The sequence below is a fragment of the Festucalex cinctus genome, chromosome 15 (genome assembly GCF_051991245.1).
Source record: "Festucalex cinctus isolate MCC-2025b chromosome 15, RoL_Fcin_1.0, whole genome shotgun sequence".
In the NCBI taxonomy this organism is placed as follows: domain Eukaryota; kingdom Metazoa; phylum Chordata; class Actinopteri; order Syngnathiformes; family Syngnathidae; genus Festucalex; species Festucalex cinctus.
In genome coordinates this window covers 15,702,308-15,716,672 of record NC_135425.1, presented here as the reverse complement: position 1 = coordinate 15,716,672, position 14,365 = coordinate 15,702,308, and positions in this window count along the sequence as shown.

Genomic DNA, 14,365 nt, shown 5'->3' with positions numbered 1-14,365 from the left:
CATTTTAGTACACACGGATTAAATTTTGCCTCAACACTGAAGATGTGCAACACCCTCAGTAGTCTAAACATGGCATTTGGTTAATATTGCGTTTGTGGATTATGAAGCAGCAAAATCACCTGTTGCTATCCATCTCAGGAGGTGGCAATTTTGCCCCTTGCTGTCGACTTCACCTGTTTTGTTAGTTTGATCATGTGACATTCACAAGCTGAGCCGTGATTGGTCAAAATACCCGCCCCCCTGAGACAGATAACGGGTGGATTTGGCTGCATTCTGCCCCTCATTTATTTAGTACTGTATATATATATTCTTCCTTTTCCAGTAGATGTCACGCTTGCCATTATTATATCTGAAAAACAGAGGCACCTAGCGGCGAAGCAATGTAAGCAGAAGCTAACTGATTTCAAACTTACAAACAGTAATAGCGCGGGCACTTTTTTGTTTGTTTGTTTGTTTGTTTGTTTGTTTTGTTTGTTTGTTTGTTGTTTTGTTGTTTTGTTTTGTTTTTTGTTTTGTTTGGGGGGGGGGGCATATTTTAGGCTTCTCAGTGGTGTACCTTTCTTTTTGCCAGGCATTAGTTATAGAAGTAGTCGATGCTGTTAGCTTCTAAGCTAAAGCTAGCGTTAAGCCTAGTCGTGCTACACAGGCGTTAAGTGATGTTGCTCACATTTGTTTTTTTATGCAGGCGAGCGCTGATGTGTTTTAGTTTGATCTGAATTTTGCAGTTTCACAAGAAGAAAGAAAGAAAGAAAAGAAAGAACAACGGAGAAAAGACAAAAGGTTACAAAACCACGTGTCCTAATTCATGTCCCACAATTTCACAAATGCAATATTAATCAGAATACCGCGTTTAGACTAGTGGGGGCGCATAGAACATATTATTGTAAAGAAATGTTTTTAACTTGACTAAATTTTGTACATTTATTTATTTATTTATTTATTTATTTATTGCTGTCAATGTGTATCGAATTTGACCAGAACAATTCATAAAGGTTTAAAAAGAACATTTTCCATAATACACTCCCTTTGCAGTTACATTTTTATTTGGTTTGGTTCATATTTTTGGTGAAGATTGGCTCCTGGATTCTTGTTCAAATCCGATGGCATACTCTATGGGATTGTTTGCGTTCCGGAGTTCACCATGTCTTTTAGGATTCATATCAGTGATATAATGAATCTTTTACCTTCGTGTCTCCGTTTTCATCGCAGAGCAGACACTACACGAACTCTGAGTCACCTCATCATGAGCAACTCCTTGTTTGCCTGCTCCCAACTTCTCTCAAACATCTATCGAATGAACAGTCAGACAGTTCTATTGACCAGCCCCCACCACTTTTTCTTTCTTTTTCCTCGCTCTTTCTTCCCATCAGCCGCTGCAATGGGAGGCTGAGGAAACCTGCCGATGACTGGTGTAAAAGGCGGCCCCATCGCATCTATTATTCACAAAAGCATGCGAGAGCAGCTGTTTCCCAGCCTCATTAGACCAAGATCACACCAAGACGTGTGATACAATGGTCCATCTGATTGCGTACTTGCAGTGAAGATCAAGCAATTTGCCGTTGCTCCGAGCAATACATCAAGAAGGAATAAATGATTAGATGCGAGAATATTTCTGATAAGGCTAGAAAGCAAATATCTTGAGAAGACACTTTCCAAAAAGCCGTCCCAGTGGATTTGAGCACTGCAGATGCGTCCTATTGAGCTGGTGATTCCCTTAACTGCCCTGGCCTGTCACTCACCTTGATTTGGCCATTAATTAAGAAAATTGCTACAGAAGGGGCCCCTCAGTTCACAAACAGGCCACACAAATCAATGTTGTTGTCTTTTGAGGCTAGACGGTCATCAATAAGAAATATTCTCTGATTTGAGCATGGCTACATAGCTCCACCCCCCACCCCGTATTTCAAGTGCAGTTTAATTCTGTTGATTGGCGTCTGTATTTCATCTGTGTTTTACAGTTGGTGCAAATTTGCAACCTCGTTTCTTCTCCAGTGCACAGCAGCCAGACCCTTTAGCTAGATTAATTTAGAAGAGTGGATGAAGACGGAAAGCTGGAAATCGGAGGGAGGTAGCGAGCGTGAAGGAAAGATGGAGAAAGTAGACAGTGAGTAACACCAGCGCATCGTAACTGGCTGCATTTTAGTCTCTGCAGATTTGGTGCAAGCTTAGGCATTTTTTCGAACAGTGTGTTAATCCAGTTAAATGAAAATGTAAATACCAAATTATCCCCACCCCAGCTACCTCATATTCTTATAAATCCTTTCTAACATCCACACAGCCAGATATACAGTAATATAGTAGATATCATTAGCACTGAGTGCAGTATTAACTTCGTACAGCAAATTTGTAATATCCTGTTAGAGGATAGAAATGATGTAGCGTGGAAGAATAACGTTTATTTATTTTTAATTTATAGCTTGTTGTGTGTATAGTGTATGTAATCTATTTTTGGGGGATTAGAAGGTAAAAGATCATAACAAAATGGGAAAAATGGCAATGACAGCTTAATGCCTCTTTTTTGAAGATTTGGTGTTTGTTGTGAAGTGAGTTGAGTTTGCTGCTATGATATGGCACTTGTGTGTCAAGCGTTTACCATTGAGTCACTTGTATCTTCCAAAAAATTGTTTTAAATCTCATTCACTTGTAGAGGAATTAATGGCCTTTCCGAGTAGGTGTATATATCTCATTAGATGTCCTTTCAAAATAAATGTTAATACAATCAATGCTACCATCTATAGGACATTGCAGAAATTGTAGTTTTCACTTTAAAAAAAAAGAAAAAAAAAGTCAATTCACAACAAAATTATGGAAAAATTACATTTTATTTTACTGTTAATTTCTCAGTAAATATAAATGTTTTTTTTAATTGAGTTTTTAGTGTTTTAATGTGGAATTTTACATTTTATACCATTAAATAACAGTCAAATATTTGTGAAATTACGATCATTTGTGAACGTATTTTAACAATTAATATGTGTATTTCTAATGGCGTTTTTTTGTTTTTTTTTTGTAAAAAACAGAAATATTGTGTGTTATTTTACATTTGACCCTTAAAATCTGAGTTTATTTTTGTAAATTAGATGATATTTTTAAAATACAGAAAGAAAACTGTAAAATAAGTTAAATTCTATTATTAATATTATATATATTTTTTGTTTTTCTTTTACAGTGCACTGTAAAAAAATCATTAAAAAACAAACAAACAAACAAAAAAAACGGTAATTTTCCGTCAGCTGGGGTGCCAGAAAAATATTCTGAAATACAGAAAATTACTGTCTTGTAAAACCAAACAAAGCCAAAAAAACAAAAATAACGGCAAGTTTCCGGCAGTTGGGGCGCCAGAAAAATACTGTGAATTAAGAGAAAATTACTTTCTCGTAAAAAAAAACAAGAAACAAAAAAAAAACCGGTACAGCTGGGGTGCCAAAAAATACTGTGAAAAAAAATAAATAAATACTTTATTAAAAATAAAAAAAAATAAAAAATAAAGGTCATTTTCTTGCAGCTGTGTCGCCAGAAAATACAGTGAAAAAGCAGAAAATTACTTTCTCTGAAAAAAAACAAAAACAACAAAAAAAAAACACGGTAATTTTCTGGCAGCTGTGTCGCCAGAAAAATACTGTGAAACTACAGAAAATGACTTTATCGTGAAAGTATTAACTGGGATCCAGTGACGTTCTACAACACTGCACATTACAGCCACGTTAATTAACATATCGCTAGATTAATACCTTTCTGCCAGCGTCACTTCTGCTCATGTAACTGGGCTCATTTCCTTGCGCAGGTGTACCTAATGAAGTGTCCCGTGGGTGATTAACGGGAGTTTCCCCCGCATCTGTACATGTTAGCATGCTGGCCAATTTGCGATCAAGCCAAGGCGGTGGATAATTGCTGCAGCTATTATGAATTATGAATGCTTTGACTGAGTAACTGCGTCAGCTATAGAGCCATAAAGTATGCAGAAGGTACAAACTGTATATTTGCCTGTCTATCTTGTTCTCCACGTCCACTTCAGGGTTAATGAAAATCTAGGTATTTTATGGCAGCTAAAGACACTGAATCTGTACCCAATTATTACGCTGTCAAGTATTTATGCTTGGTTTGTTTCTGTTTGAGCTCAATGTTTCCGCGCGGCACTGTCCTAAAAAAATGGTCATGATTTAAAGGTTTGCAGGATTAGTGGTGACATTTTTATACCAGCAAGGAAGCAAGGATGGAGGACTTTACTCTTTTGCGTTGGGACGTCCTCTGAGGTAAATGAATGAGTGACGGATGTGCACAAGCGTCTCCATTGCAGACGTTAGTGCAATTACTGAGAAAGGTTAGGATAGTTCTGGGGCGGGACGACGTTGGGTTCTTTTTCTTTTCCTTTTCTTTTTTTTGTGATTACTTTCCCTTAAACAGTACGGAAGCAACTTGAGACTTCATCAAGGCAAATCAAGGAAGGATTGGGTGTGCAGTTTTTTACAAAAATATCCTCTTCTTTGCCAATGACATTCAAAAAACAGATTCACATCGTTCCGATTTCATATTCAAAACATGCAAATCATTCATTTCACAACATGCCAAAAAATTCCCATTCACCAAACGTTTTCTACATTTTTTCTGACAGATTGAAAGTGTTCTAACTTCAAACCACTGCATTTTTTTTCAAAATTTCAAAAGAAAAGAAATAAATGACTTATTTTTCGCCAATTTCTACATCTTGACTGATTTGAATGCTCAAACTTAAAACTGTTACCCCTACTGCTTTTTTTTTTTTTCAGAATTTCAAAATAAGAGCAAAAAATATTGCTTTTGTTTTTTTCCCGCTAATTTCTACATTTTTTATTTATTTATTTTTTTTACCGATTCCAACTTTAAACTAGGGCTGCACCGATTGATCGGCCGGCCGATTTATCGGCCCCGATTTCCTTAAGAGAACAAGAGAACAAATTCATGTGCAGTTAAAACAACCCGTTTATATTATTTCACCGATATTGTTCAATGTTTTCCAATAAAATAAGATTGGAACACCGAAGGTATACACTAACTTGTTGTGAAAAAAACAAAAAACAAATCGGCATCGGCAGAAATCGGGATCGGCAGATCAGACTTTTTAAAAGATCGGTTATTGGTGATCGGCCGGAAAATTGTAATCAGTGCACCTTTATTTTAAACTGTTACTCCCTTCTGCATTTTTTCTCAAAATTTCAAAATAAAAGGCAAAATTATTTAATAAATTTTTTTTCTTGCTAATTTCTACCATTTTTGACTGATTTGAACAGTTCCAACTTTAAACTATCCCTACTGCAATTTTTTCAATATTTCAAAATAAAAGCAGCAAATGTTTGTCTTCCATAATGTGTACATTTTTTTGACTGATTCAAACCATTTAAACTGATTATTATTATTATTATTATTATTATTATTTATTTATTTATTTTTATTTTTTAATCTATTTATACAGATTCAAACCAGTCCATTTTGAAAATGTTCAGCTCATTCCGGGTCATTGTATAACATTCCACATCATTCCATGTCTTTTCATTCAGCCTTTCATACTTCATACATCTCTCCAGAAATTGCATTATTATATTAATTATGGTATGTTATATCATCTCATATGAAGAATTTACAGTCTATTTGTGAGTGTGCTAATGTAGTATCTGCACTACAGGAATAAACCTGAAAAAAACAATAATAGGTTTTTAAAAAGCAATGACACATTGAACGGACATTGAAATGCTGCTGTCGCTGGCTCACACGTTAGGCAGCTGCAGCAGAGCCAGATGGCTTCTGTCAAAGCCTTTTTGGGTGCATTCTGCCTCTGCCAAGAGAATCTGAGCAGCTCCATCCCTGCCTGCCAGTCACGGTGAAACTCAGCCAGGTTGTGACCTCACTGGCGGGCTTCGGGGTGCAGACGAAGAGAGCCGCTCCGCCGACTTCGGCTGACACGCGGAGACGGCTGATGAATGAGAGGAGAGAATGTGCTCATGAGGGTTTAGATTTAAGAGACATGCTTGGTGTCTCACTAATGTCCTCTGGCAGCAAGTGAACGGGCAGAGGAGAAAGATGTCAGCTCTTGGGTCACGCTAACAAGAGTTTCTCATCTGAAAATTCTCAACGGAGTTGCAGATGGAGCGGTTGAAGATGGGTTCAAATGTGAAACCATTTCATTGCGAATGTTCTATTTCAGCACTACGAATGACAGAAGTTTTCTATCTATTGTTTATTGCAATGTCACAGTTTTCGAAGACGAAGAAATAGGCAGATTACAACCGATTTACTTGGTGATGTAAAAATGCGAGATTATGGTTAATGTTAGCTGTTAGTATGGATACAATACTTGCTGGAAAAAACTGTTGGCCTGTTTGTTTTTGGCCAAGGCTATGTGGAGAATTTTCACAATTCTGGAATGGACTTAGTAAAGTCAGAAACTAAAAATAAGTCTTTAAAGTCAACAAAATTCTTGACAATAATAGTTCTATGCAGCCTTGGTCTAAATACGGTATTCTGGTTAAGATTGGGTTAGCAGAATATGAGTTAAGCAGCAAAATCCAGTATTTGTTATCAATATCAAAAGGCGACCATTTTGTCACTTGCTGTCGACTGAAGATGACATCACAGCTGTTCAGGGCTCAAGCAACGACCAATCACAGGTCACCTGTTTTCTGAAGCAGAGCTGTGATTGGCGGTCACCTGAGACCTGAGCAACCTTGATGTCATTTTCACTCGACAGCTCGTGGCAAAATGGTCGCCCCCTGAGATGGATAAAATCAACTGGATTTTGCTTCATAACTCATATTCCACAAATGTAACATTTATCAGAATGTTATGTTTAGACTACTGAGGTCACATATAACATATAATTGTCAAGAAATGTTTAAGATTGACTTCCTTTTTAAGACATGTAAAGTTGAGTTTAGAGTTTAGTAAATGTTGTCAGCTCAAAATGCACCTTGAAATCATATTCTTATCACAGCATTTTGTTCAAAATTGACAAATGTTTAGTGTATGTAGTTACCTGATGAAAAATACACACTTTTAATTATTATTTTAATGTTGTTTATGTGTGTGTGTATATGTCTATTCATCTAGAACAATTTATTGAATAGAAAATGTTGCTTAAGGGGTCACATATCATATTTAAATAAAATGTTATTAATACAGTCCCCCAGCAACTGCATAGCAACAGACACCATCAACATCATAACAATACAATCACCCCATGACCAAACCCAAAAGACAGCCATAAAACATCGCCTTCTGTGCAATGTCTGGCTATGTTAGCTTACGTCATTTAAAAAAAAAAAAAAAAAAAAAAAAGTTTAAAAATAAATCCAATGAATTACAAGCTTTTTAAATAATTGATGTCCTTTAACCACTCTTAGTTTGTCTAGTTGCTCTTATTTGGTAATATGGGCCTTTATTTTGTCATATAGAATTGTACGTTGCCCAGGAGTTACTGAGTGACACTTTGGTCAGCACGTCAAGGTCTTTTTTTTTCAGGCGGTTGGGGTTTCCTAGCCCTACTCTTCCATGCAAGCTGCTCTTGCCTGTGTTTAAGGTTGCTTCCATGCATCGAACCCAAATCTTTTAATCAAGGTTTTTCAGTCAAGGTTTCTCTGTCAAGTGCTTTTTTTTTCTTTTTTTTTCTTAATAACCAACATCATGGAGAACGTTTCCCACAGCTGCACTCCAAACATCTTGGAATGGAAGCTGCTAATAACCTGCATGTATGCCGTCCTTTCATCCAACAGCGTATTTTCCATATGAATAAAACACAATTGCAGCCCCCCATAGCAAGACATTCTTCATCACTCATTAGGGCCCTTTAATTACAATGGAGCACTTTGCATTGTAATGACAGTTATTCAGGGGCCGTTGCTCCAAAACTCAAATGTGAAAGTTCAAGAGAGCCCAGGGCGATGTTGGAGAATATAAAAACACCGGCACCCTCCATCACAGCTGACAAAGTCCACTGACACATGCGAAAGCCCCAGCGCTCCTCTCGTGTTCGGTCACAGTCCGACTGGCCGCGTTGAAATTCCCCGCATGCACGCAGCATGCAGCTGAGGCCTGGAGCATAAATGCTCTCCTCAACAAACACACCAGCATCCAGCGCACACACAATCGCATTAAGTAACCATAGCTAGACCACCTGAATTACATCCCCCCCTCCCTCACACTTTCCATTGTTACTCATCTCTGAACGGCTCTGATTTCCCCATAAATTGTCCTTACAGTAACTAACCAACCATTCACCAATACTCGACTTGCCGTGTGTATAAAGCACACCTCCATTTGCTGTACCAGCATGAGCAACACTAAAGAGCTGTTGAAAGATGACAGGGGCAGTTAATAGACCTGCACACAGCTGAAATGGGTTACAAAACCCCATCAGTCAAAGGCTTAGTGGAACTATTGGACTATTATTGTGAAATGGAACACATACAAGATGACCTCTGCCCTCGTGTTGGAGTTCCATGCAAGATAATGCCTTGTGGAGTGAAAATGAAATCTTGCACTACCCGAAAAGTGCCATTGCTCAGAAAGGCAAACATTTAGAGACGTCTTGTGTTTGCCAGTGAACATCTAAATGACTCACGGCATGCTTGGGAGAAGGTTTCATCGTCGGGTCAGATCAGCAGCATCCAATGCAATGAATCACGTAGCTTACAATGCTCTTTTGTTTCTTTCATCTGTGACCCAAAATGTTTATTTCTGCTAATTTCTTAGCTGCTCTAATTTTTCACTCCAAGGGGAAAATATTGGCTTATACCGATGTGTCATTTTAGTGTTAAGTTGGTGTTGTCAACAGCTGCTGAATGTAACTAAAAAAGTAACTTGTAATCTCACATAGTAACTTTTTATTAAACATATTTTGAATTAAGTCACTTTTTAAATCAAATAACCAGTAAATAACTATTTTACTTTTTAAATCAAGTAATCAATGAAGTGACTAAGTTACTTGTGGTACCAGAAGAGGGATTGAAAGTGGTTATGGATCATCAGAAAATTACAAAGTGGGAAAATTCCTCTTGCACTGCATCAATTTTACTTTGCGCTGGTAAAACACATCAGTATGTCTTAATTACATCTGGTCAAGATTAATTCCACTCATCCACACGTCGTAAAAAGCCATTTCGTAATACAGATGATGTTTTAGAAAGCTTGACAAATGGCTTAGACAATAAAAGAATCATAACCCATCATAACATAGGCGCATATCCTGCACACATGAGATTATACTCCATTATACTGTTTAGCTAATTAATAAGGCCGATATGCACACATACTTACACGATGAGTGCTATACAATACCCTGGATGTAGAAACTGTGTGCGGGCGGTTTTTATTAGTGATAGACCGATATAGTATTTTCAAGGCCGATACCAATGCCGATCATTAGTTGTCATGAAGAACAATAATCAATATTTGAAGCCAATATCCATTTGCAGTAAAAGACAAAATATTAGTGTCAATTTTTTTAAATTACTTTTTCCTTTCATTTTAAACAAATAATTGACAGCTTTGTTTAAAAAATGAAACAAAAATTGCAGGGAGCTTACATGGTCATCATCAGTGTTAAGCTAAATCAAAAACTAACCAAATAAATACTATTAGTTCCCTAAAGTTTTCTACTGTAAAAATTTCAAAATAATAATAATAATAATAATAATTATTATTATTATTATTATTATTTTATTTTTTTTATTATTATTTTTTTTTTAAATAAAAAGTGTAGGGAGTTCCCAGTGTCAACATCATTTTAATAAATTGGAAATTGAAATAAATCCATAAATGTAAAGTTCACTGTATCTCACAGTGACAAATGCATGCAAATGTAGCTAATTTGGGGGGTTTGTCTGGGTTCGTAAAAGGTATCAAAAGATCTTCGCAGATAGTGAAAAAATTATCAATAAATTGTAAATGTCTTTGCCACAAGTAAAAACCGTCTGTGAACATCTTACAAATCCGGATGAAAACCCTAAATCCGCTACGTTTAGCGTACGCTAAGTTTATACCGTTAAAGGTAAGAAGGATGATGAGGCTGGAGTTCTCTTCACATTCTCCTCTTTTCCTCACTAAAACACTAAAAGCCTCAATACAAGAAAAAAAAAAAAGCAAAACGCTGTCAATAGAACTCTTGGGAGATATGCACAATCATATCTTTATATTTTCCAGTGCACTTATCCTCATTAGAATCACTGTAAAATTGACGCTAATCCCAATGTGTTTCTACTTTCTGCATTATCAAAATGCAGCCAGCTCTTGAAGCACACAAAACAAGACTAGAATCGTGGAAAAGCGTGGCAAGGAGACAGATGCATTTTTGACCCTCGCGTCTGTCCATATCAAGGGCAGAGGCTTGACACTCACAGATGGAAGCAAGCAGTGCCAGCGCATTTGAGCCTTTTGTCATCTCAGACTGGAGAGAATTTCAATCTTAGAAGAGTCAGACCTTTTATCACACCCCCTGTTGTTTCTGCCTTCTATGTGCTTGTTTGCCACACCTTATACCAGGAAGTGTGCTTCGGCTTCATTCCACATTCCCAAAACATAACATAGCAAAACTTAATTGAAGGATTTAAATTTCCCAAAGGTGTGAATGGTTGCTGGTCTATTTGTGCCCTGTGGTTGATTGGCAAGCAGTGCAGCGTGTACTCCACTTCAGGACGTGTTTCTTAAAGAAAAGAATAACTCATAGGTCTGCTGTCATCAATTTAAAATGTATATTTACCACTTTAATGATATACAGTACATTAAGTTAACCTGTGGGTTAACATTAAAGGTCATTATGGAGAAGAACCACATCTCCATTTTACAACATTGTCACGAGTCGGCAACAAAATGCACCAGTCGTGAATGAAGTTAAATAAAGTTGATGAAACAATCCCGTTTTGGCGGCCAATCATAAGAAAGGCCTGATTTCTGACTGTTTATTGAAAGAGCCGAGGAGCAGAACGGCGAAGAGAGCAGCTGAGACACATTGGGAAAATAAAACAGCTCTTCATGGGAAGCCGCTGAGGTGTTGAAGGGAGACAGCTGGGAGAAGGGATGAGAGCAAAATGAGTGCAAAAAAAAAAAAAACAATAACAACAACAACAAAATGAAGCCCTGCGGCAGAGATTCTGCAAAATGTACTATTTTTACAATGCTTTTTATCCACCCAACAAAATGCAATATCATGAATTATTTAAGCCCCTTAAAATTCCCTGCTTCAAACATGTCATCCACTATGAAATGTGACATGCGAAATATGATTTGAGCTTTTTATGAAAATGAGACATCCACGGTGTGACTACAAACACTTACATGACAATGATGTGTCCGAGGGGAGGAAACAGAAAAAAATGAATAGTTCGGCACTGAAAAAAAAAGCGTGACTTTTGCTAAAATGTTGTCTTTGTTAGTGTTTGACTTTATTACCCCCTGCCAAGCAGCTAATTGTGAAGACGATGCGCATTGTTTTAATCACAGTTTGTTGATCATCTGGTTTATGTACAACTATAAACTGATTTTCACAAACCTTTTTTTTTTTTTTGGAAGGGCTCCAATTAATATGTTCAATTTTTGGACTTTAGACATGAGGCTCAAATCCTGTTCTCAGACCTTTTTTAACTCATTTTTGTAACTACTGTTAAAAATTGAGACCTCCTTGGAAGCCAAACTCTTCTTTCGTAACACTGCATGGAAGCCAAAGCCTCACATCAACCAGATAAAAGTTATTTACTTACAGTTTGTTTTTCTTTTTTCAATCTAGTAAAACCTCAATAGCTCACTAAAATTGAAAGCTCCTGGTCAAATAGACGGACTAATACATATATTAAATACAAGGGGTGTTAAAAAAAAAAAAAATCGATTCGGCAATATATCACGATATTACATTGCACAATTCTCGAATCGATTCACTAGGCGGGCGAATCGATTTTTAAACATCCATTTTTGATGGAAAAGTAATCAACAATACGTCTTACTTACGGTTAGGGTTCACACCTTAATCATGGAAAAATGTTAAATTAATTCATGGAACATTATGTTCCTTAATATTTTATTTCAAAGCTGTTCAAATATGAAACAGATGACAACCTGTTAAATACAGTGGCCCACAGTGATGACTGAAGTTTCAGATAAATAAATAAAACATTTTCATACAAATCTTACAGTGTACATTTACAAGTTTAATGGTTAGTATTTTCAAAATTTGAGTTAAAAAAATCGCAACAATCTTTTAAATTTGTGTCGGGATTAATCGGTATCAAATCGAATCGTGACCTATGAATCGCGATACGAGTCGAATCGTCAGGTACCAGGCAATTCACACCCCTTTTAAATACTGTAGCTATTAAATAAAGCAAGATACAGTGCAGTTAGCATTTTCTGCTCCTCGAAAATTTTGCACTGCCAAAACCATTAGACCAAACCATTGCCAGTTTTACACCTGTTGCCAACAGTGTGCAACTGAGTGAACCAATTTAGTGTCTATTATTTGAGAGCATAGTAAAAAAAAAATAAAAAAAAAATGGCAATATTAGGAAATCAGGACCAATAAATGTGTTGAGATTGGTAGTGTTAACGCCCGGTAAAAAAAAACAAAAAACAGTTCAGTCAAGAAGCATTGCCTGAACTAAAAAATAAAAAATAAAAATAACGTTAGCTTACATGAGGCTAGATAGGGTGACAAAATTATCTCTGAAAGCCTTGATGTCGCCATCATGTCAGTCCATAGTAAGACAGATTGTCGAAAATATAACACTAATGCATACGAAACGGCTCATGTGCTGGATGTGCCATTTTCTGACCACCGCCTCAGCATGGCCTCATCTTTTCTATGGCTCCCCTGCGTCTCCGCCTCCGCTAGCCTTGTATGAGTCTGTCCTCATCCCCTGTCCTCTAGCAGGAAGTCAGCAGTATAATAAAGGTTAAATAGCTCTTGCAGACTCCCCCCACAATTCCTAAACACGAGTCCACACAGCCAAAGCTGCAGGGAGTTCGAATGTCCAAACAATGCCTCAAAACAACAGCAGGCATGTCATCTCTTTCTTATCACATGACCCCTCAAACTGAGACCTGTCCTCATTAGGATCGCAGGTGAGCTGATTTGTGGATAAGAGATGGATTGTTCTTTGCACTAATTGCCAGCCACCACAGCAGACCAAATCAAGAGAGGTTGTAAATGGGGATGGATTATGAATATTTTTTGACTGACATTTATGTTCGAGTGTAGACACCCAGCACAGAACAGCGAAAGTGCGTCTTTGTACTGTCACGCCAGGGTTTGAATCATTCTAGCCTTGAATGTCGCTGTCATATCCGCAGCTCCCACTGAGTGGGCTTTTCATTCAAGTGCCGTTCTTTCCCCCCCAGTAATTTGTCGCACTTCATTATCTCACGGTGCCTGCGAACCCGCTTGGGAAATTCTGGAGTCGTCGCTAAGGAGCTTGGTGTGTGAATTCGAGTCTCTCGAGGGAAGAACCTCAAAGAGAAAAGGGGAATCTTTTTTGTTTTTATTAATCCAAGTTGAGTGAATGCATCTAATCACATTCAACACCAAAGTAGAAAGGTGATTAAAGTGGCAGGCAGACCTCACGTTCCACCCACTTTAAATAATTAGCACATCATGAAAATATCTCTCTCAATAGACCTAACAATCATTTTTGTAATTCTTTTATATTTTACTTCATACAATCATATTGTATTAATATAATTAAATTAAACATATGCTTCACTTTCAGGCTTGGAGTCTAAAACTGGTTTTGGTGAGTACTTTTTTATGCATGTAACTTTTCAGGAGGGACTATTGAGTGAGTTATGGAGGTAATGTTTGGGATCCCTAATTTCATCAGCATACATGCACAAGCAAGAATTGGCACATTTTGCGGAAAATTGAATCCCCTAAAAAGGTTTACGCTTGGTGCTCAGGCCTTAATAAAGTTCATTTTCACTGCCACTGTCAGGCAGTTATTCCTTTAATGAAATGTTGTGGTGGTATGAATCATATAAACAGCTTTATATTTATTCCTGATACCCTCATAGGATTTTGATGCATGTATGTGTTCTATGTATCTTGATATAGTGAGTGATGATAACATTTAATGAATAATACACAGATACATATTTTGTGGGGAATGAGCATTCCTAAAGGAAAACAGAAAACACTTTTAAACCATAAGTTTGATTTTCCAGTGTTACATTCGGCGTACGGCGGAACGCATCAGATACATCTGATTTACAACTCCGCAACAAGATCCCGCCGGCTTCAATCTACGATTCAATCTGTTGGCGCGCGCCGCTGAATTTGCAAAATTTATTCTAGACACAGCTCTGCCTGTTGGCCCTGTGTGAGTGCGACGGGAAACACCAATAAGCCTTAAACTGT